Raw genomic sequence first — 24,965 nt, 5'->3', positions numbered from 1 at the left:
AAATAAAAAGACGGGAGGAAAACAAACAAACAAAATAAACGAAGGCTATATGGAAGTGCAGAGGAAAGAAATTACTCTCTACTTCCCACAAATGAGCGATGATGACCACGGCCTTGAAGCAGGGCCTCAACGCACACAGCCAGCGTTCGAGAGGAGGACCGACGTTTTCTCCATGAGAGCCCACCCCTCCCCTCTTCTTCCTGTTTCCACCTTTTATTGCTGAGTGTGACACCACATGGTATGGAATATCCCTTTGGTTGGTTTAGGTCAGCTGCCCTGGTGATGTTTCTCTCCTCACTTTTTGCCCACCCCCTAGGAGGGTTAGAGAAAGGCCCAATGCTGTGCCACTGCTGCTCAGCAGTAGACACGACACTGGTGTGATAACACTGCTGTTCCAGCTACAAGGACAGAGTATGGCACTGTATGGGCTGCTGCCGGGAAAGTTAACATTCCAGCCAGGCCCAGTACACGGATGCAATGTGAGGCCATTCCCTCTAGTCTGGTCACTAGTTTTCTGTGAGAAGAGGCCGACCCCCAGCTCCCCACACCTTCCTTTCAGGTGGTTGTAGCGAGCAATAAGGTCTCCCCTGAGCCTCCTCTTCTCCAGGCTAAACAACCCCAGTTCCCTCAGCCACTCCTTATAGGACTTGTGTTCCAGGCCCTTCACCAGCTTTGTAACCTAATGCAGTCCCCCGCTAACACAAATTATGCAGTGGAGTTTCCTGCATTTGGGAAAATCACAGGGCTCAGCACACCCGGAATGCAGGGGATGATCCTTACCCTAGGAAAACCACCTGCCTGATCATGGTGTTTCTGTGCCAGGTAAGTATTTATATACTTATTATACTTTATTATTATACTTTATATACATAGTATTTATAGTATAATTACTAGTATAGTATAATTACTAGTAATAATTACTGATTTGTTTATAACTTACTAATAGTCTACTCAGCTTTGGTGAGGCTGCACCTGGAGTACTGTCTCCAGTTTCTCTGTCTCCATATTGGACAGAGTCCAATGTAGGGCCACAAAGATGATCAAGTGTCTGGTGCATCTTTCCTATGAGGAAAGGCTGAGAGAGCTGAGATTGTTCAGTCTGGAGAAGAGAAGGCTGAGGCGGGATCTCATCCCTTTATATAAATACCTGAAGAGAGGATGCAAAGAGGATGGAGCCAAGCTCTTTATGGTGGTGCCCAGTGCCAGGACAGGAGGCAATGGGCACAGACTAGAACAGAGGAGGTTCCTTCTAACATCAGGAAACACTTCTGTGCAGGTGACAGAGAACGGGCATAGTTGATTTTGCACATGATTTTGAAAACACTTTATTGCATGCACATATCTGTTAAGTTTTATAAAGCAGTTGTTTTGCTGTACATTGTAATTTTTTAATTTATTATTAAGAATTATATGAGTTTATTAAAAAATAATTAATTATAACTTATTAGTTTCAGGCATATTTGTTAAGCTAATGAAAAATCTTTCCAAACATTTATACATATCTGATAATTTCATATTACAAGAGAACTATGATCCTCTAAGTGAATTCCTCTAAGGACCAGTAACTTTTCACTGCTTAAAAACAATGCTGTTTCTTAATATTTTTGTGATATATAGGTAATAGGTGGCAACTATAAGAAACAAAATAATGATGTATTAATCTATAATAGTATTCTATACTGTATGTTATTCTATACTGTATGTTATTCTGTACTGTATGTTATTTAATGTTCCTTCAACTAGATACCTGTCTGGACATTTCAAAGACTATCTTACCACATCTCAATTTAATTCCACATTTCAATTTTTCTGAAAAAAATCAATTAAACATTTTTGTGGGAAAAATTTTCAGCTCCCAGTTTAACTAACTGTTAACTGTTAACTAACTGACTAACTGTTAGTTACCTGCTTCCTGAGTTTCCTGAGTGTTTTTTCAATTTCATAATAGACTTTCATTGCTTTTGCTACTTTAAATATTTTTAAATAATTCATTTAAGAATTTATCTTTGAATTGTATTTATCTTTGAATGTAATAGAAAATGTGAAAATATTGTGCAGATTGTTATATATGGCATTAAGATCACCTTAATTTGAACTGTACACCTACCAGCTATAATAGCTGTCTTTAGGAAGAGAAGAATTAGAAGCTTCAGTTTTGTAAGTTCCTAGAATACATGAAAGTCATATATCTTTTGCATATCTTTTTTTACAGTACCATAAAAACTAAAATAGAAGCATTCTATTGCACAATTATCCTCTCTGATCAAAAGGTCAAATGGATTGAAACATCTGCAAATCCACACAGTCACAGTAGCTAAGTTTGATAAAGAAAAAATCTGGCATCTGAAAGAAATCTTAGTTATGAATCTGAAGGTCAAGATCATTACATCTGATGGGTATCAATAAACATGTCAAACTTACCCATCTTGTTCAATCAAAGTGTTCCAAATATTTAGTAATGAAAACATGTGAAAGCCACCAAGCATTATATTCAGAAGTGTCTGTACCCTCTAAATCATAATAGATATGTCATGGCCATGACAAAAGCTTAGAGAGACACAGCTTGAATATGATGGTAGTAAAAATTGGCAATTCTAGCAAGTAGTAACGAATTTTCACAAGAGTCAGAAATGGGATTATGATACTTTTCTGTACGTCTACTCTATCAAGAGTTAATTTACAATTCCCAGCACAAATTATTATGCACAGTATAAGCATTTAGATACCAAAGAACTGTTTAACTTTTTTTTTCATCTCTGAGATTCGCTTTTCAAGAACATTAGGTGTTGGAAATTTTAGGAAAATCTACTGCCTTACTTAAGGAAGTATCATATAGAAATGGATTAGGTACATATTGATATAGATACATTACTTAATTATTTTGAAAAATAAGATCTAAGCAAGAAAAAACAAAACAAAACACTATTTGTTTTGGTAACAGTCGAACTTCTACTGAGAAGAATTCTAAACAACTAAAAATATTCTGACATTTTTCTAAAAATGAGGCTAAATTTAACTTCATTTTTCTAAATGAGAAAGGATGAATTTTGAGGAGGAAACAGATATATTTGATATCTTATTATCTTTTTTTTTTTTTTTATTGCTACCTGTATTTACTTGCAATTAATAGTTTGATCACAAAATGTAAGCATAAGACATTATAGTAAAAAGAGAAATAAAACTGGAAAATTACACCTTGCTAGAGCATTTTTTTCTCTCTGATCAGATGAGACCATTTCAATTATAGAATTGGCCAAATTTGAATAGTTATGCCTGGAACATAAACAGCTCATATATTTCCAAGTCAAGTTTTATTTTTTGGCAGGTTTGATCAAATTTTCACGACACACAGAAGGAATATGGAAGTACTACAGCATGTTTTCTCTAAATTCTTATCATCCAATTCACTGACATTTTGGAGAAGCAGACCAGGAGGTCATCACAGAACGGGCCTTCATCCTAGAGAAACATGTAATAAATTAACTTGTTACAGTCACTGTATATAGTTTGCATGCACTTCCAGTTCATGATGCCACAGAGATCACCTCTGGAACTGTGGAATCCCAGAGTCATTAGAGTCTATCATCAATTCATTTCTAATATATGATTTAATGCAACTCTGATAATTCACTATATCATATTAGTAAGGGCTTCCTTAGTGTGAGGAAAGAAACATGAATTATATCCTTCTCCCACCAAAATGATTTCCCCCTCTGAACAGATATGAGACATATCCAATACATATTATTTTTGGTCAAAATTCCATTTAAGTCAAAAGCAGGTTAAGCAGCTGTATAAAGAAATGGTCTATAATGGTCTATTTTTACTTTTGATAGATTGATAGAGAAAGTCTTTTTGAAAGTTTTTTTCTTAGCAAAGCATGAGTATGAATGAGAAAGCCCAAACAGAAGAGTGTGTTGATGTCCTTTTTTTTTTTTTTTTTTTTTTTTTTTTTTAATAACAGGGGGGAATCCTTGACCAGGTTTAGTGTAACTCAGCTAAACAATGTCCTGGTGTCAGCTAGGATAGAGTTAATTGTCCTCCTGGTAGCTCATATGGTGCTGTGTTTTGGATTTAGGATGAGAATAATGTTGATAAAATGCTGATGTTTTAATTGTTGCAGAGCAGTGTTTACTCTAAGCCAGGGACTCTTCAGCTTTTTGCTCCATCCTGCCAGTGGGCAAGCTGGGGGTGCAGCAGGAGCCGAGAGGAGATGGATCCAAGACGGATCCCAAACCGGCCAAAGGGGTATTCCGTACGATCTGACATCATGCTGAATAATTAATATGAGGTGGCTGGCTGGGATGGTGGGACCAGCTGCTTGGGGATAGGCTGGGCATTAGTCAGCCGGAGGTCAGCATTGTGCATCACTTGTTCTGTGCACATTATTAGCAGTAGTACTATAAACATTATCATTATTTTCATTTATTTTCTGTCCTAATAAACTGTCTTTATCTCAACCCAAAGGATTCATTTTTCTGATTCTCTTCCCCATCCCAGAGAGGGAGAAGGGAGAGAGAATCAGTGAATGGCTGTGTGGTGCTTAGTTGGGTTAAACCACAACACTAATGATATGTAAAGCTGCTGGTCGTATGTTCATAGTATAACTCCGGTTGGTTAGGACATCACAAAGCTTCTTGTCTAAACCCCCAAAGGAGGGTTAGCTGTGATATCAAACCAGGCTACCTGTTTTTTTTTTTTTTTTGTTTGTTTGTTTGTTTTTGTTGTTTTTTTTTTTCCAGTTCAGTCCGGGCAACTTTTAACACTGGAAACTTCACAGCTTCTCTGGGCAGCCTCTTTCAGTGTTTTATTTTTATTTTTGATCATCAGAGAGCAAATGGCATGAGTTTGGGAGGACAAGGGAGACTTCACTGACATGGAGCACAGTCCCACAGTACCGATGCAGGGTGAACAGAGCAGGTCCAGTGAAGGTAACTATAGTCAACCACAGTCCAGCAGCCACTAGATATGTTTGCAGTTACAAAACAGGTCCAAAGTCAAGTCAAAACAATAAGGTAAGTGGTAGAGCACAGCATTCACACTCTGGAGATCAGGCAAGGATCAAGGCAAAAGTTCTGAGCTTACATCCATCTCTTGGTAAGAGGCTGCCTGGGTGGAGATCCCAGATGAGACTAGTCAAGGTACTCAGAACCTTTAGGTATACGTATGGCCCAAACAACAAAAATGAATGCTTGATAATTACTTTGCAATTTTTGTAACTAATAGTTCATATACTTCATCACAGATTCTTCTAGAATATATTTCTCTATTATTAGAATAAAATTCTAATCACATATAATAATTTAAAATGATAGCATCCCATCAAAATATTACTGAAATGAAGAATATTCCTAGTTGTCATTCCTTCCACCCAATAAGCTAGTTATTCTATTCTGGCAAAGAAGGAAATTGGGCCTCAGTAAATTAGTGATTGTACTGTCATCTTTATATATGCACACTGTAATCATTTAACTAGTACAACTAAATAGTTTAAGATTCACATTTTCATTTCCTTGTTTTAAATATGGGTGCTGTGTTACAGCCTCTAGCTCTGAGCTCATAGAATTATAGAATTATGGAATAGTTTGTGTTGAATGGGACTTTAAAGATCATCTAATTCCACCCCCTCTGCCATGGGCAGGGACACCTCCCACTAGACCAGGCAGCTCAATGCTTCGTCCAATCTGGCTTTGAATACTTACATGGATGGAGCATCTGCAACTTCTCCACGCAACCTTTTCCAGTGCCTCATCACACTCATAATAAAGAGTTTCTTCCTTATATCTAATTTAAATCTACCCTCTTTTGGTTTAAAACCATTACTCCTTGTCCTATCACTAGGACCCTGACAGAGTGCCTCCGCAGCTTACCTCTAGGCCCCCTTTAGGCACTGGAAGGCCACTGTAAGTCTCCCTGAAGCCTTCTTTTCTCCAGGCTAAACAGTCCCAACTCCCTCAGCTTCTCTTCCTAGGAGAGAGGTGCTCCAGCCCTTTGATCATCCTCATGGCCCTCCTCTGGACTTTAATACTTCCATGTCCTTCTCATGCTGAGGGCCCCAGAGCTGAATACAGTGCTCTAGGCGGTATCTCACAAGAGCAGGCGGGGAAGAGTCACCTCTCTCATCCTGCTAGCGCCTGATATATTTTCAGTACACTATTATTTTTTCAATATTTCTAGTAAGACTTAATTCCTCCCTCCTTTTTTGCAAATATATAAATCAAATGCAGAGATCTGATCTTTGAAAGAACTTCAAGGTGATCTAAACAGAATGCCTTTGTAATGAGCCCTGAAATGTAACTTAAAATAGATTCTTACCCGTGGGAATAATGAATAGAAGAAAGTAGAAATTTAAACATTATTTACTGGAATTAAAAAAATTGTATGTCTACAGTCTCCTACATGCAAATTAACTCTGAACAAATGTAAAATGCAAATCTGAAGGAGATACCTCTAAAACAATGTAGAATTTACAAACAGTACTACGTAGATGTGACTAAAACTACATCCTATTTCTCACTGCAATATTAAGGGTTAAGGAATTTTACTAACAACAATCCTCTGCATACAGCATGTACTAAAACAGAAGAGTAATGTTCCATGTAAAACAAACTGTCAAAACTGTATAGAAAACTAATTTTATTACTTTCTTTTTCTTTGTATGCATCATCTAGCTAAATATAAGTATTAGGGAAAATGACACAGCTAGTAAGACATCTACAGGAAACAAACAAAATATGTTCCAATCTGTAAAGAACATTTAAAAGGATATCAGTCATGATGCTTTAAAAAACAATGGTCAAAAGGTAACATTTTGATGATACCAGGATTTTCATGGCACTGACCATCTAATGTTATTTTTCAGTGATTGCTTCAACAGATATATTCACTGGAAAATAATTTTCAGCCTTCTGTAAAAGGATAGAAGCAGAGAAAGAGCAGAGAAAAACCATTGTACTCTGGAAAACTCTCTGCAAATGCATTCTGTTTTCTGAATGTACTGCTGTACAACAATAAGCATATATCAGTAATGCTAAGGGTGCTGCAAAATTTAGGTGCTCTGGAGCCACTCTCCTTAACATTTTTCATATCTGTACAAAAATGGATAGCCACCAGGACAATGTAAATTTTATGGAGATTTCTAGTCTGTCTTCCTTCTCTCCTCCTTCTCTCCTTTTGGTCGTAAGAAAGTGGGCCACAGAAAAAGTATAAAACAGACTTTTAAAATCTTTGATCCTATTATTTAAGAACATGTGTTTTGTAGTTAGTGGTTATTTTTGTTTGTTTGTTTGTTTTGAAAAAATGTATGTAAATTTAAACACACTTTCAACTTAGAATATTCTTTTCTTGCTCTTAGTGGAATACAGCACATCCAATCCACTCTCTTACATATGACAATTTTTATCACTTTTATTTTTCTAGTCAAGACCTAATTTATTGGGCCCTGGAGCTATGGATGCCTCTGAAGCCCTCTCTATTTTGTAGGATAGGCTGTGAACAAAGAATCCTTTTGTATGTGATTCTCTAATATAATTTGAACTAAAATAGCTTCAAGACTCAGCAAGCAGACAAACTAACTAACTGTCTGAATAGAAAACCAAGTCCATAATTCTAACATAAACAATTTTAGAGTTGAATAAATAGACATGCAAGCAGTTATCTGAGCACTCCCAATAATGCATTTTTAATACTCTGAGAAATGAGTGCAGAAAGGAATCAACATAGTCCCTCAGGCTATAAAGAGCTTCAAGTGGCTTTTATCTTATATCCTGTTATATTATTGAAAATCTGTAATTATAACAATCTTAAAATTTCAAGGTTTCTCACCTTACATAAACATTCATACAAGTAGAAATATAAGGAAAACACATGGTAATCATAAAGAAGAGTGAAAATGTTAAATTCCAGTTAAGTCTTACAGACTTTTGGAGTGTATTTTAAATGGGGGCAAAGTTATGTTTTAACGGTTGTATGTGCAATGTTTAAGTATGGAAGACAATGTAAAATCTGTTGCTGTGAATTTAATGCAGACATTAGCAAGATAGCTAGGCATTTAAAAATTATCAGCATTGCTTGAGTGGTTTTATATTTTTTAAATCATTTTGGAAATATCAATGGAGGCTTAGGGTAATATGACAAATATGCTGTTTTTAATTCTGTGCAAGGATGTCACTAATTTTGAGGTTCTCTACATATCAGGCTATCACTACTCCTCAAATTCTCTTGTATGTAATAAGTGCTGCAGTACACAACATGGTATGCAGACAAATAATTCTTCAGAATCAATAATGTCTTAACATTATCCTAGAAAGTCAGAAATTAATAGGAATCCGACGTCAGCTAAAATTAGTATCTCTTACTGTCTCACAAAAACTAGAGAAAATTAGTCCTGCCTCTGAGAGGGGAATGAAATTCTGATGTTAACTCTAAAGTGCTGGAGATAAATTCCCTTGGTTCAGAAGCAACTAAGATTCTGCTCAACTGTAATAAATTTCAGTCAGGCCTATCTTTGGCTCTGAACCCCCAGGAGACAGAAATTGCATATATGAATGGGCAGCTTTTTAAAACAGTTGAAGGGGTCGAAAGGAATAGCCAGATTGCCAAAAATATTAATGTCAGGTGTTAAAGTTATTTTGAAAAATCTGTCATGATGGCCTTAGTGTTTTATTTTTTTTTTTTTTTTAAATTTTAATTTTTAATTTTAATTTTTTCCCTAAGTATTAGGAGACTCAACATGGCTAAGTGCTGGGTCCTGCACTTTGGTTGCAACAACCCCATGCAATGCTACAGGCTTGGGGCAGAGTGGCTGGAAAGCTGTGCAAAGGAAAAGATCTGGGGGTGTTGGTCAATACTTGCCTGATCATGAGCCAGCAGTGTGCCCATGGGGCCAAGAAGGCCAATGGCATCCTGGCTTGTATCAGGAATAGTGTAGCCAGTAGGACAAGTGAGGTGATCTTCTCCCCTGTACTCTGCTCTGGTGAGGCTGCAACTCGAGTACTGTGTTCAGTTTTGGTCCCCTCAGTACAAGAAGGCCACTGAGGCCCTGGAATGTGTCTAGAGAAGGACTACGAAACTGGTGAAGGGCTGGAAACAAGTCCTGTGAGAAGTGGCTGAGGAAACTAGGGTTGTTTAGTCTGGAGAGGAGAAGGCTCAGGGGAGACCTTATTGCTCTCTACAACTACCTGAAAGGAAAGTGTGGGGAGCTGGGGGTCGGCCTCTTCTCACAGGTAACTAGTGATAGGACCAGAGGGAATGGCCTCAAGTAGTGGTGTGTGTGTGAGTGTTTGTATGTGTGTTAGGTTGGAAAAGTGGAGACATTTCTTTTCAGAAAGAGTAGTCATGCATTGGAATGGGTTTTCCAGGGAGGTAGGGGAGTCACTGTTCCTGGGGGTGGTTAAGTAAAGGTTGGACGTTGTGCTTAGGGATATGGTTTATTGGGTGATACTGATGGTAAGGGGATGATTGGACCAGACGATCTTTGAGGTATTTTCCAACTTTAATGATTCTATGATTCTATTAGAAAAATAGAATATCTTTAATTGTCTAAAAATTTTACTGCTCTTTTTTTGAAAATTAGATGTGAGATTTCAACATGCTGGAAACAAAGCATTTCTTGTCTTATATTGTACTTTGCCTCACAATTAAAAATGTAGGAAATGTGTGTGTAAAAGCATCTGGTGTTCATACTCAATTCATCCATAGAAAAAAAAAAAACATTTGCATTTATCAAGAGATAAGCACTTGAGATTTGAGCTATTCCTTTTTTATGCTATAGCTCTTTTACCCCAAGGGGTAGCTGAGTACACTGTAAAAGCTGACAGGCAGTGTGCTATGTGCAGTAATTAGATTCAGTAATTTTGCTGCAGTTTTTGGAGATGAATTCCTCCTGCTGATTTCTGATGAACACCATATTAATGGGATACTAAATAAAGTATTAAATTGTATGTAGCTGTATTTTTTTTCCTAGTATTTTTTTTTATCTCTCTCAACAATGTTTTACATACAGACAAGGTTCTAAGTCTTTTTTAGTAACTTGTGTAGAGCAAATAGGCATTCCTAAAGAGAATAGCTTATTGCAAAATAAATGTGAAACCAATTATTAAACATTCTATAATCCCATAAGAACTTAGCACATTAGATTCAGAGTCCATCTCATACCTTACTGTCATGAAAAAGATTAAGGGAGTCTCCCATTCGTTTTTAATCATGCAGAATATGTGAGAAGTACAGCATAAGGAACGGCTGAAAATCCATTACTGTTTTTTTGAGATTTTTTAAAAATGAAGTTACAATTCAGTATATTGGGAGTTGCAGATGTAACTCAAGAGCAGTGACACTTATTAGAATCACCATGCACTGACATATGCTTTTGACAATGCCGGATTCTAGTCTTCCTACAGTTCTTGGCTATCCGAACCTCATACTGGTTTCACTGAGAATTTTAGGTTTATTAAAAGTATTGAGCTTTAATTTTTGCTAGTATTATTATTTATTTTGATGGTATAAAAAAGGGAAAATATTAATGTGTATTAATATTAAAAAATATAAAGTGTATATACTTTCTATATACATATATGTAAATAAATATATAAAGTGCATATACATATATATAAAAAGTGCATTAATACTTACCTAGAAAATGAGCTTTTTTATTGAAGGTTTGTTAAAAAAAAAAAGACTGTTTTTTAAATTCTTTTTCTCATATGTTTATTATTACATTAATTGATTTAATATGCAAAACTATAACAAAGACCTGCATTATAGGACTACAAATCTGTACAAAAATAAAGGAAATGGAAGATAAAAAGGTGAATTTCTTCACACAGAGTTTTCCAGAATTTATGAGCTCAGGAAAAAGATTTTCTATTGTGTAATCCTGCATATGATCTCTGAGTTAAAGGAGAAACAAGATAGCTTTGTTTTCTTCTGGCTGAAAAAATTAAACTGATAACCTGTATATAATGGTAGTGTTACTACAGCAATGACAATCTAAGGATGCAGGTTAGACAAAGTTTACAAGTGGCAGTAACATTTCTTTTATTACATCCACTGCCATAGCTACAGAAAGTCAGACAAGGTTTCAGGCACACAAAAAAAACCCACAAGATTTCTGGCATTCTAATCTTTCTTCAGGTCAGTGAACAGAAGAAACAAACTCCAAAACTAGAAGCAAATTTGGAAGAAGTGATTGAAATTTAGGTAGATATGTATCAGTTAGACTATTTCCAAAAGATAAGGCAGCTGGTACCTGTGAAGTGGAAAGAATTTTGGGGAGGTGACTTCAATTTCTCAAAAAATCCATTTCTGAGAGCTGATAAGGTATCAGTCTCCTAAGGGAAGGAGAGAGACAAGTAGTTTCTAGTCTCTGCAAGGTAGAGAAGTGGGGGAGGGGGAAAAGATTACAACAGGCTGTAAAACCAATATCCATAATGAATCTGTGGTTTTAGATATTCAGTAGAACTATGAAACTTAGTACTTGAGGGGCAAGTTTTTACATCAGGCTGCCAAGTATATGTTCCTAATTACTAGTATTTTTCAGTGACTTATTGTTTCTAGTCTTAAATCCTAGTCTGCTTTCTCATTTTATAATGTAACTACTAATATTAGAAAGAAAAATATTAGGTGCCTGTACTCCAGATAGTCCTTGAGTCTTAATTCAAACAATTTTCAGAAAAAAGCTTTGGCAAAATCCTTCATGCAAGACCTTCAAAGAAAGTAGATATGTGAAAGAAGGAAGTAAGAGAAAAGCTACTTGCGTGTTCAAGAATTATTTCTAAAGCAGCAGACAGGAAATTAAATGAAATATTCAGCTCTCAGAATGGAGAGTAATCAGCAGTGGAATTCTGCCTGTCAGCCTGACCTCCATGCCAGGAAAGGTGATGGAACAGGTCATCTAGAATGTAATCACACAGCATGTATCGGACAACCTGGGGATCAGGCCCAGTCAGCATGGGTTCATGAAAGGCAAGTCCTGTCTGACCAGCCTCGTCTTCTTCTATGACCAGGTGACCTGTCTGGTAGATGAGGGAAAGGATGTTGATGTAGTCTACCCAGACTTCAGCAAAGCCTTTGACATGGTCTCCCACAGTATTCTGGAGAAGCTGCAGCCCATGGCTTAAACAGGTACAGCCTTTGCTGCGTTAAAAACTGGATGGATGGCTGGGCCCAAAAAGTGGTAGTGAATGAAGTTAAATCCAGCTGGCAACCAGTTATGAGTGGCTTTGGAGACCATCCTCTTTACTATCTTTGTTGATAATTTGGATGATGGAATCAAGTACACCCTCAATATGTTTGCAGATGACACCAGGTTGGGGGCAAGTTTTGACCTGTCGGAGGGTAGGAAGACCCTGTGTGACCTGGACAGGATGGGTTGGCAGAGGCCAATGGGGTGAGGTTCAATATAGCTAAGTGTTGGGTCCTGCACTTTGGTCACAACAACCCCATGCAATGCTACAGGCTTGGGGCAGAGTGGCTGGAAAGCTGTGCAAAGAAAAAGATCTGGGGGTGTTGGTCAATACTTGCCTGGTCATGAGCCAGCAGTGTGCCCATGGGGCCAAGAAGGCCAATGGCATCCTGGCTTGTATCAGGAATAGTGTAGCCAGTAGGACAAGGGAGGTGATCTTCTCCCCTGTACTCTGCTCTGGTGAGGCTGCAACTCGAGTACTGTGTTCAGTTTTGGTCCCCTCAGTACAAGAAGGCCACTGCGGCCTTGGAGTGCGTCCAGAGGACTACGAAGCTGGTGAAAGGCCTGGACACAAGTCTTGTGAGAAGTGGCTGAGGAAACTAGGGTTGTTTAGTCTGGAGAGGAGGAGGCTCAGGGGAGACCTTATTGCTCTCTACAACTACCTGAAAGGAAGGTGTGGGGAGCTGGGGGTCAGCCTCTTCTCACAGGTAACTAGTGATAGGACCAGAGGGAATGGCCTCAAATAGGGGTGTGTGTGTGTGTTAGGTTGGAAATCTGGAGACTTTTCAGAAAGAGTGGTTAGGCATTGAAACAGGTTTTCCAGGGAGGTAGCGAAGTCTTTGTCCCTAGGGATGTTTAAGTAAAGGTTGGACGTCATGCTTAGGGACATAGTTTATTGGGTAATACTGATGGTAAGGGGATGATTGGACCAGATGATCTTTGAGGCCTTTTCCAACCTTAATGATTCTATGATTCTATGAACTATGCTGGTTAGCATAGTCTCACATACTCATGAAGAGAGCAAAAATAGAGGAAAAAACCATCTGCTAATGGTACCAGGTTAGTTGAGATATGAAATGTGAGGCTTTCCTGAAAAAATTGCAGAAGGAAAATTGAGAGGCAATACAATGTCAGCCTAAATTCAGTGTAGATGACTGTAAAGGAAAGCACATCAGGAAAGTGGCGTGATAATGTAACTGAGAGGTTAAAATGCTGGGCTTTGCTGACTGAATGGACTTATGCCTCCTTCCCAAGGTAGAGAAAAGTTTAAAGATCCTCAGTGAAAGTTACAGAATTACAGAATCATAGAATCATTCAGGTTGGAAAAAACCTCTAAGATCATCTAGTCCAACCTTTAACCTGGTACTGACAAGTCCACCACTCAACCATGATACTAAATTCTAAATCTACACCTTTCCTGAATACATTCAGGGATGGTGACTCAAACACTTCCCTGGGCAGCCTGTTCCAATGTTGTATAACTCTTTCAGTAAATTCGGATATTTCTCCTAACATCCAAGATAAACCTCCCCTGGTGGAACTTGAGGCCATTTCCCCATTTTTATATTGGGAGCCCCAGTGAAGGACCTTGAAGAGGAATCTCCAAGAGGGAGATGGATTTCTAGGCTTTTCCATAATAAACATGCTGGTGAGTCAATAGGGTGATTTTTGAGAAGTGTCCCTTCAATGGCAGGTGCATGTCTTTACTACTAATTGCGTGTATTCGTTCTGGTGCATATTGATTGCCTAGTTTCACTAGCTACCATGAGGGAACCTAGCACACTGAATGAAGTATATTATGTCACTTCTTTTATTTCTAAATTGCCCAGTAATAGCACTTGAAGCGTGGGGGAAAGAATAATTGGAAAAAGCAAAAAATAAAAATATGCCATTCAATATTACTAAAAACAAAGGACTTCATTGCATATAAAGGTTACTTGGAAAGACAAATGACATAACCATGAATGTGTCACCACTTCTTCTCTTTTCCTCAAGGTGTTATTGCTGAGCACGATGTCACATGGTAAGGAATGTCCTTTTGGTTAGTTTAGGTCAGCTAAAATTTCTTTCAATTTCTACTCACTGTGGGGGGCAGAACAGGAAAAAGATAACCTCAATGCTGTGCAAACAGTGCTCAGCAATAGCCAAAGCACTGTTTTGTTATAAACAATGTTTTAATCACAAATCCAAAATGCAGAACAATGGGGACTGGTATGAATAAAATTAACTCCATCTCTCCCAGACCCAATGAAATCATTAAAAACAGTGAGTACAAAATCATGAAGAATAGCTACCAGGCTGTTTTAATAGATAGTTATAACTAAATTAATTTTAATTCAATAATAAATAACAATACTTTGGGGGAAAAGTCAGCAAACAGTTTTGTGGAAAAGGGTCACTATCAAAAAAACTACTTAAAAATGGTTTAGTAAACTTACTGTAAAGCAAATAAATTTAACATACTGAAAAGTGTTTCTCAACTGAAAAAATTCAAAAAATGACTTGCATAAAAGGTACCACGGAATAAACTTCTTTATTTTACTGTTTGAAATGTAACAAAGGGACCTAACACTGAAATTCTTATTTTCATGGAGTCTTTTCCATTTTATTTTCCAGTTCTGCACAGAGTGATGTCTTTTGAATGTACTTTGTTGCCACACAGAGGAAGGAAACAAACTTTGTTTCCCCAACATTCCCCAAATGTTGCCCCTTTTCACTGTAAAGAAAATGTAGAAAATAGCACTGACCTTTAACTGCAGGAGGAAATAGGATTTTTATTAGATCTAAAGAAAACCTCTGAAGTTAAACATGTTAAGACATTGGTAAATTTTGTGAGAAATGTGTGGAATGACTGTTTTGAGGAATTTTTAAGAAAGGAAAGGAGAAGCATCTGTTAAGAAGAGATGGGTATGGCTGTTCTCACCCTAGGTCATTTGGTCTTTTCTCTTACCCTGTTAGTTTCAATTCTTGTGTTATGGTTTATGATTTTACTGCTAGTGCTTTACAGGGCTGCCTCTCCTCATTGTTCAGATGAAAGAACTGTCATTGTTGGGTGGGAAGAAAACAAGACATGAAAAAAAAAAAAAGCTTACTACTATCAATAGACTAGCTAATCCAAATACAAAGCTGCATAAGTTTGACATGTGTTCATACAGTATATTTCATGCTGTTTACTTTTAGGTTTTCATTCCCACATTTCACGTTTCACTTTACTTCAAATAACAGCCATTTCCCTTTTGTGACTAATTTCCAAAGTCTATCAGTGGTTTAACTGATCCATTGAGAGGATAACAGGTGTACTTTGTAAGTTTGCAACCATAATGTAAACATGCATTCTTGATTTTCAGATAAATGTTTGCTTTGTAGGTGTCAGGAACAAGGTAAAGATCACAAACATTGTAATCCTTGCAACAAGAGTTCATGAACAATGTATTCAATAAATCAATACAAATACAATTGTGAGTAATTAAGGTCTGGAACCTCAGTTTTCTTAGTTTGTTTTTCGCTGTGGTATGTTGGCAGAAGTAATGTTGGGCATAACACAGACATGGCTATTTAAATTGGTGTCCTGGTTTCAGTTAGGACAGAGTTAATTTTCCTCCTAGTAGCTGGTAGGGTGCTATGTTTTGGATTAGAATGAGAAGAGTGCTGATAACATGCTGACGTTTTAATTGTTGCAGAGCAGTGCTTACACCAACCCAAGGACTTTTCAGCTTCTCTCTCTGTACTGCCAGCAGGTAGGCTGGGGGTGCAGCAGGAGCTGGGAGGAGACAGACACAGGACAGCTGACCCAAACTGGCCAAAGGGGTATTTCATACCATCTGACATCATGTTAAACAATAGATAGGGGTGGCTAGCCGGGGTGGGGGGACTGGCTGCTTGGGGATAGGCTGGGCATTGGTCAGCAGGTGTTGAGCAATTGCATTGTGCATCACTTGTTTCGTACACATTATTATTAGCAATACTATTATCATCATTATTGTTATTATTATTATTATTTTCCTGTCTTAATAAATTGTCTTTATCTCAACTCACAGGCTTCACTTTCCTGTTTCTCTCACCCATCCCAGAGAAGGAGGGGGCGAGTGAGCAAACGGCTGTGTGGTGTTTAGCTGCCGGCCAGGTTAAACCACAACAATTGGTTAGTTTTAGATTGTGTTAGAAGAGTGTCAAAGACAGACATCTGAAAACTGCTTAAATAGGAAAATTAGCTGTAATGCTTAGTGGTATATTTTGTAGGTACTGTACAAATTCCTTTGTGCTTTGGGGGCCTCACCCCTAACAGAGCTCCACAACAGGAATGCCACTGCCTACTTGTGGGACTTTGGGGAATGTCTGGGGCTTTTCCCTGGTGCTGAGGGTCTCTCTTGTAGAAGATACACACCGTGGCACCAAGACACCCAGTGATGAACCTGAAGGAAGGGGTAAACAGGCCATACACCATCAGGAGGAGATTGACTGGATACAAAATTGAAAGAGATGAGAGCCTGATCCATACAAAGCAATAAAGGAATCAGAAGTCATGGTCAGTGGAGATAGAGGCAGCCTGTCAAGACAAAGAATGCTGTCAGCTTTTGGCTAATGGTTCCCGTTTCACCTCCAGATCTGCAACTTAAGAATAGGTACTAGTGAGGTCTTCCCAATCCTGCCAGTGAGGAAGAAAAACTTGAGCAGAAGTGGGCCCATCCATCAGATCAACACCTTGTGGTGGGGCTTTTACCGTGGAAGAGCTTTGGCCTGGTTATTGCTGGGTGGAGGTTGCTGATGGTCTTCCTGGACTTCAGAGTTGCAAGATACATGATGGAAATAATTTAAGGTATTTGCATCTACAGGAAAATATTGAAGCTGCAGGATGGTTTACTGCGAAATGGCAATATGAAGCAGAATTTAACATTCCAGATACTGGGATGGGGTCACATGATACTTCTCAGATACATCACTCTACACTACACAAAGAGCTATGTGGGAAAGTGAGGGAAGGCAAATATCTATCAGGAATCACAATTTTAACCTTTCATCCTAGTTTATATTTAAAAGTTAGCTCAGCTTGGCTTTTGGTTTCAAGCATTTTTTGTTCCTTCATTCTTTCTGTTTTGCTTGCACTTTTTTTTTTTTTAAAGAAGAAATAATTATGAAATGTAATTACAAAATTGGCATTTGAAGCCTTCAGTTTCAATTATCTTGAATCAGAAATTACTTGTTAGTTAGGAACAATATTTCCCCCTATCTTTTACTCTGCAAGTTCATTCTGGAACCTCAAGATCAACTTCTACTTTTCCTTGAATCTTAAAACTTGTCAGTGATTTAAAGGAAGAACTGTTCCTCCATTTGCTCTATGACCATTGAATGGATTTGCAGAAAAGTGATTGAGTCCATTACTTGAATTCACTAAGTTGTTCCCTTAATGCAAGGAAGGAGCTGTATTCATCTCATAACACCTTATCCTCAAGAGTTAAAAAGAGTCAACAGATAGAGGTACATAGAGGTAAACCTGTCAGTCTGGCTAATGATTAATTTTACACATTGTTTTTCACACCGTATTATAGTGGTGAAAAGCACTTGTCAGGGCTAATGCAAACAAACAGCCAACAGTGAGAATCTTAAAAAATAGATGAGAATAACTATCTGAGGTCAGACCAAGCATCTGTCTAGCCAAATAGTCTGTCTCCGAGAGTCATCAAAAACAGATGCAAAGGAAAAAAATAAAATAAAATAAAAACAAGATAAACACATAGTGCAAACTATGAACACATTATGCAAACACATAGCCTCAGAGTAGAAATCACTGAAGGCTGAGAGTGTGAGTCAGGGACTTCTGGAGTGAAAGTTAACCTTTTAACAAGTAAGCTTTAGCACAGAATAAAAAATATTAGAAACGTGTCCTGTTCTGATTACAGAAGTATGACCAGGAATTAGAAGATGATCATAGTCTGTTTAGTCAGAGAGACAACTACAACAGTAATTTAGAAAAATCAGAAATGGTGCAAAAGTCATTATTAAAATACAAGAAAATTTCACTTCTTCCTGAGATTTTTCTTTTTGAATTAATGAAATATGGATGGAGCTGAACACGTAACTTTAATGTGTTTAATGTAAAATAATGTGTTTAATGCAAAAACTTTGGTTAAGCTTTTTTGCATGTAGGAGTCTAAATGGACAATACTTTTCATTTAATTATGGAGTTTATAACTCCTACCATTAAGCTTTCTACATAAGAAAGGCCCTCCTCCTCTGCTTTCTTCCTTTAAATGTCTTTCTGTCTCAGTTTTGCTTTGACTTCACATAATGTGGCTATTTAGAAACAGAATAAAAATACATTTTGTAATGGAATAAAAATAAATTCTGTAGAGTATTTACAAACACAGAGCAAAACTGAGTAACTTGTTACAAGTTGGCAAATGCAATCTGAGTGGCAGCCAAGGAAGATTTCAGACACTTTCATGGTGAGATGCAAATAGCTCAGATTGTTCTCATAATGCTGCCACTTGTTCTTCTTTTGAATTTTAAGTCTGAGTGTAACTGCTATGTTGTGGCACCTTGTACAGAATGATTGCAGGTTACCACAGAGCTCTCACTTTTGTGTTAATGTATGTGTGTTTGTTTGTTTGTTTGTTTGTTTCTAGAAAGCTGTGTTACTAAAAATCTTAAATTGTTCATGCTATCATTACAGGTTATTTTGCCCATCTGGAAGGTGAAATCAGTTCCTTAGGCTTAAATGGCTTGGTGCCAGCTGCTCACCAAGCCAACCTTCCCGTGTTCTAACACTCAAGGAGGAGGAAAAAAAGGGAAGAGATCCTAACGAAAGTTACAGAGGAAGGAAGGCAAGTTTGTTTTCAGACTAGCAGTGTAACTTCCGTTTTGTTTTTAATTGTCACCAGAATTGGATATTTTAATCAACTTAGTCAAAACACCGTATGTATACTTCCCTGGATTTATTCAGTTATCATCTAATATTTTCTCTTGCCATCATGTCTGTGACAACTCAATACATTTTTTAGACTGCTGCTTTCTCTGGCTGGACAGTGACTACTTCTGGGAAGTCCCTACTGTTGTACTGCCTCTTCTTCCTTCCATACACTTATACTGCTAAAATATACCCCATATTGTCTTAATTCTATAAATTTTATTTCTTACTATTCCTTTTTTAGACTTATGTTGCCACTAGCTAAAAAAATGGTATTTTACCCAGTTTTGATTTAGGCCTCATTAATTTAAATATATGATTCAGCTAACATATGTAATAGCTTTAGAAGTCTGGAAATATATTTACATACCATACAATAGACTTACTAATCCTACTTCATACTTTATAATCCTCCCCAAGGTTTATAAATCTTACCTCCTATATGTAATTCCTGTGATTAACTTACAAATCATCCCAATAAATCCTAAAATAAATAAGTAGATTTGTAAATCCTTTCTTTGCAAATGAAGTACAGAACAAGTAGATAATTTGTGAGGCCTTCAAAGCTAGACAATTACAATTATGTCTATATGCAGTCTAATTCCTCTTCCCTCTCTGTCTTTCCAACTTTGTCTGTAAATCATGGCCATCTGCTTCTTTCATGAAATTAAGCTTTGTTTAAACAAGACAGAAATTCCATGAACTTCTATTTGCTTCAGTTGACTTAGCCACATAACTATAATCATACCAGCTTGAAGCCCTCCCAGCCTCACTGCGCTGGAGAAAATTGATTGAACCAGAGACCCAAGAGAGCATGCAGGATGTGCCAGGAAGTGGTGCTGGGAATTCAGTTGAAAGTATTTTCTTTTAAAAAACAGCAACGGCAGTATGCTCTATCATGATGTTTGATTATTCTGTGACATTCCAAGATTCTTTTAAATGGCTTCACAGAGTGTCATTCCTTAAAACCTTAACAGCTTTTGTGCCAGAAATTGTGGCTTTACAGACAGTTAAAACTCACTTCATTTATAATCTCAAAAGCAAGAGAGTTTTACTTCTGCTGAAAGTTACAGAGTATCTGAGAAACTTGGATGACAATCTTTGTTCATGTCTCTGAAAGACTCAAATGAATTATCCAAATTACTTTCATAGGTTCTTCAGGCCTGTACACTTGTATAATCTTACCTGCACATTTATACAATTCACAGGTATACAAGTAACTGATCTGTACAAGTCCAAAATGAATGAAAGAAACAACTTTATTTGAAAATTCTGTCTAAGTTGTTTAAATATGTATTAATTGGCAAAAACTCTTTGTCAGCATTTTTGACGTCAGGGCTATGTCTAAGTCTTTGAGTTTGCCATGCATGCAGTGGGGAACTTTTAATATTCCAATAGTTCTGTGAAATCCTCCCTCTAGCCATTACAACTTATGTGGTCACTTACCACCTTCTCCCACGAATGCCAGTTGTCTATTATATTTTTCTCTACAAGTGCATAGCTCTATTAAGCATTTTAAAAATTTCATTCAGCTATTAAACCCATAAAAAATTAGCCAATATCCTGCTTATCTCACATCTAATTCTGTCTTTCAGTTCTTGTAACCAGCTCCCTGTGGTGCTATTGCTTGACTACAAGGAGCAGGTCTGAATTCCAACTTTTCTTCTTACAAGGCCACATACTCCTGTAGCTTCTCCTACACTGATTTCTATGTGCCCCTCCATGTAGTTTTATTGCTTTGTAGTTTTACTGTCCCTCATCCCACTGGGAGGGACACCTGCCACCAGACCAGGTTGCTCAAAACCCTGTCCAACATGGCCTTAAACACTTCCAGGAATGGAGCATCTACAGCTTCTCTGGACAATCTGTTCCAATGCCTCACCAACCTCACAGTAAATAATTTCTTCCTAATATCCAATCTAAATCTACCCTTTTTCAGTTTAAAGCCATTACTCCTTGTCCTATCATTATACTTCCTGAAAAAGAGTCCCTCTCCAGATTTCCTGTGGACCCCCTTAAGGTCCTGGAAGATCTCCCTGGAAGGCCTTCTCCAGTCTGAACATCCCCAACTCCCTCAACCTGTCTTCATAGGAGAGGCACTCCAGCCCCTTGATGTGGCTCTCTTTTGTATGCACTCCAACAGGTCCATGTTCTTGTGCTGGGGGCCCCAGAGCTGAATGCAGTGCTCAAGGTGGGGTCTCACGAGAGCAGAGTAGAGGGAGAGAATCACCTCCCTCAACCTGCTGGCCACGTTTCTTTGTATATGAATACATATTTATGTCTGTCTGTCTATCTGTCTATCTACATATAGATAAATATGCATACATATATGCATGTATGTACATATACACATACATGCATATATGTGTTAACACATAGTGCAGTGTAATTCACCCCCAATGTTACAGGGATGTTATTTTCTATTCATTGGTAATACCAGCTAGTGTTAACAGCTCATTAGAGAGATGATAATATTTTCTCTGGGCCTCCATATGTTGAATACAAATAAGGAGAGGAGTAGCTAGAAAATACATTTTATCCAAATTGTACTGCTCTGTATTCTCCCTTGCCTTTCCTAATCAGTTTCTAATCTCCTATGACTTCTTAATTATACAGCTACACACACATTTAAATCCTCTCTCACACCTTCTCCTCTTCTTTCTAAGCCATCTTCAAAGACACTTGTGATGTGGGTGTTCTTTGTAAGTAACTGTCTCTTTGCAATGTATAAGTAGGGATGGAGCGAAACTTTAGCAATAAGCCAGTTTTTCTGCAAAGTGATTGGCAAAACAATGACATAAAAAAAAAAAAAAAAGGAAATAGGAAATGGGAAATTAAATGCTGGAACTACAAGCATAAGATTAAATCCATTTAAATGTTTTTGAATGATAAAAGAAGCAGCTAAAATAGAAGCCAAGAACAAGGTTTAAAAGCTTGCCTATAATTTTTGTTTCAAAGCCTGTATTGGCCATAACAAAAGTGGTCTAGGCCAAAAGAAGATTAATGGGTTCAAAGAAAAGAACATTTTGTTTCTTTATACATACAACAGAGAGGAGAGAATTTCATAGACCAGGTTTCCGGGCAAAGACAACAACAAAAGTAAAAGTTAAAAGCATATAAGAATAGAAATATTATGTACAAATAAACATTTTTTCAATGGTTTATTACTTAGACAACCTACACTATTATCCACTGATGGCTACCTTAACACATTGGTTATAAATAAAGAACAGTATTTTTGTTATAGTGTTATTTTAACTGCAGACTTAATACAAGAAATGATGAATAGCCCATAGCACGTTTATCCACTCTCTTTTTTCTATAGTTTTGGTTTACATATTTCCACCTAGAACAAACATGACATCTTTACCATTGTGTTAGAGATTTTGTAGCAAGTTTTGGTAATGATTTACCAGATCTTTGAGTACCATTACATTAAAAAATGAAGCCCTAACTGAAGCTAAATTCATTTAAACCCAGTGGAGTATCGCATTTATAGCAATGTGTCAGAAGCATTCCAAGCTAAAGAAGAAGAAAACTTTGTCCTCTAGTGCTGCCAAAGACACAGATATTGGGCCAGCTCAATTTTATTATGAAATTGCTGTTATCATAATCACAATTCATTTATTTTGGGGTTCTATATCCCTACACTTGTTACTGAACTTCATGATTGTTCTAATTGTTTCAACATAGTCTGTGATATTAATAATGAAGTGGAAGAATCTCCTTCCTCATATTCTAATGATTTTATATCTGCTTTGACAGAGGACAGATATGCACTTTGTTTAAAAATCTATGAAGAAAAGAGTCCTTTATGGGAAAGAATACCTCTTACAGATAAAAGAGGATTTTTACAACAGAATTGGAAAGCTCATCCTCTTTCTCCACCCTCCACCTGTCAAAATCATTCCTTTATAGAGAATCAGGATTATAATGCTCTAGAGGTTAAAAATATTATATCAATCATCCAAGACATTTTTTTTTTTTAATTTCAGTCTGGCAAATACACTTACAGAACAAGGAAGCTCAGCATTAAAGTTTACAGAAAATAGTATTTGAAAATATTCCAAGGAAATGAAAGACATTCATCAGCCTATTATACAACTTGTGGATACAAATTCAGAAGTTCATTGCAAGGGTAGCAAACAAAAATACATAATTAAATAAGCACCAATAAAACAAGTTTTGAAATCAAACTAGCAAAAAATAAGAAGAAAAACAAAATAAAAATAAAATTAAATAAAAATAAAGATTCCTAGAACCAGAAAGCAAAATGAAATTCTTTTTTTTTTTTTTTTTTTAAAAGGAGAGAGGCAGTACTGTCAGCAGCAGTAGGAGTTTGCTGACATTGTTTTGATACAGTGAAGAACTGGACCCAGCTCCTGTTGCCTTTTCCATGATGCTGTGTAGCACTGTATTAAGTGTCAGGGCCCTGAGCACATTCTTTTGCCTGTGGGTTTGGCTGCCAGGGCTCGGGGCCAACTCAGAGGCAGTGCAGCTGATGGCTGCCCCCTCGCATCTCCTCTCCTTGGGAAGAGTGTTTCCAGCCTGTGGGTCTTTCAGACCTACCATCTAACTTCTCTCATGCCCTTGGCCTGTCCCCATCCCTGTCCCCAGGGACAATGTTGTTTCGTGGTATAGAATTACTTCATGTTCACACAGGATACAGGAGACAAAAAAATAAAAGTAAACAAAGACTGTGTCTTAATAGCAGTCAGTGGTGTGAGAAAGAATTTCCATCTTCTGTACTGACCATTTGAAACACTTGACATATATCCTCATTAAAGTATCAGATAGGAGCTTCCTCCTCAAAATGAGTAAATTGCTTATTATCTTTATAGGCAAAATTCAGAGTTTTGCAAGGAGATTCACTTACAGATATTATTGTACTTTCCAGGGATGTTTGAGCAGAAACATGGCAGAGGAACCAGGAATTCGATCACCTGAAAAATGACTTAACACAAACAGAAACAACATACTGAAGTCTCCCCTGCAACTTGGAATTAGGCCATGGTGTTCCTGAGTCATTTTGCTTTCCCTGCTCTCTCTTTAACAGACTGTTTCTGAAGACTTGAATTGAAGAAAGGCAAAGTACATTGGGAACCCTATAGAGACTACATTTCCCCAGCCATTTTCATCTCAGCTAGACCCTTCATCTGTTTTGCCATTTTGAATCCCATTAATCTCCACCCAGTCTTAAATTAGCTTCCACCCTGCTCACTTCTGGAGTAGTCTTACTAGTTTTAAGCTGACTACACTGGATAACCTCTGTAAATACTTTTGCATTTTTTTCTTCTCCACTTTGATAGTTGGCTTGTTTTCCATATGTACAAGTGTCAGCAAAGCAAAAGAAAGATGTTTAAGTGGCAAGCTGAGATAGCATTTTCCTATTGCCTTTGTCAGAAACCAAAATATTATGCTTGTTCTACTGAGCTGCAGAGGTAACTGGACATGTTTTCAAATGGAAAAACTTTGACAGCAAAGCAAAGGTGACACTATATTTGTAGAAATCTACATACACTGAAGTGAAAGCTGTCATTTCATCATAACACAAAACACTAATGCTGTCTTTATGATCCTTCTGTCACAAGCAATAATTTGCATTACCTCAGAATATTCCATTAATAAATTTAAATATAAACTGCCCAGTAAAGATGTTAATGTGATAAATCAAAATTCTTAAAAGTCTCAGGAACATTTAGAATTATCTTTGAAAACAAGCAGACCTTCAGAACACTTTACACTACTGCTTAGCTTACAAAATTGAATGTCATATAAAAAAATACAACACTTGAACATTTCATTGAACAGTGCATCCAGGAGACCCAGGTGCAGTATGTATTTATATTCTTTCATAAAAATAAAATGAGGAGCCCATTC

At 37.2% G+C, this 24,965-nt stretch overlaps 1 non-coding gene across 1 annotated transcript; it reads right to left on the bottom strand.

The window, feature by feature from the left end:
- Positions 1 to 665: 665 nt before the first annotated feature.
- On the bottom strand, positions 666 to 830 carry LOC137852827 (U1 spliceosomal RNA). The gene has a single exon (XR_011094057.1). It is a non-coding gene; the product is annotated as a U1 spliceosomal RNA (small nuclear RNA).
- Positions 831 to 24,965: the final 24,135 nt, after the last annotated feature.

The sequence above is a fragment of the Anas acuta genome, chromosome 2, assembly GCF_963932015.1.
Source record: "Anas acuta chromosome 2, bAnaAcu1.1, whole genome shotgun sequence".
Taxonomy (NCBI): Eukaryota; Metazoa; Chordata; class Aves; order Anseriformes; family Anatidae; genus Anas; species Anas acuta.
This window is presented reverse-complemented; position numbering and strand designations above follow the sequence as displayed.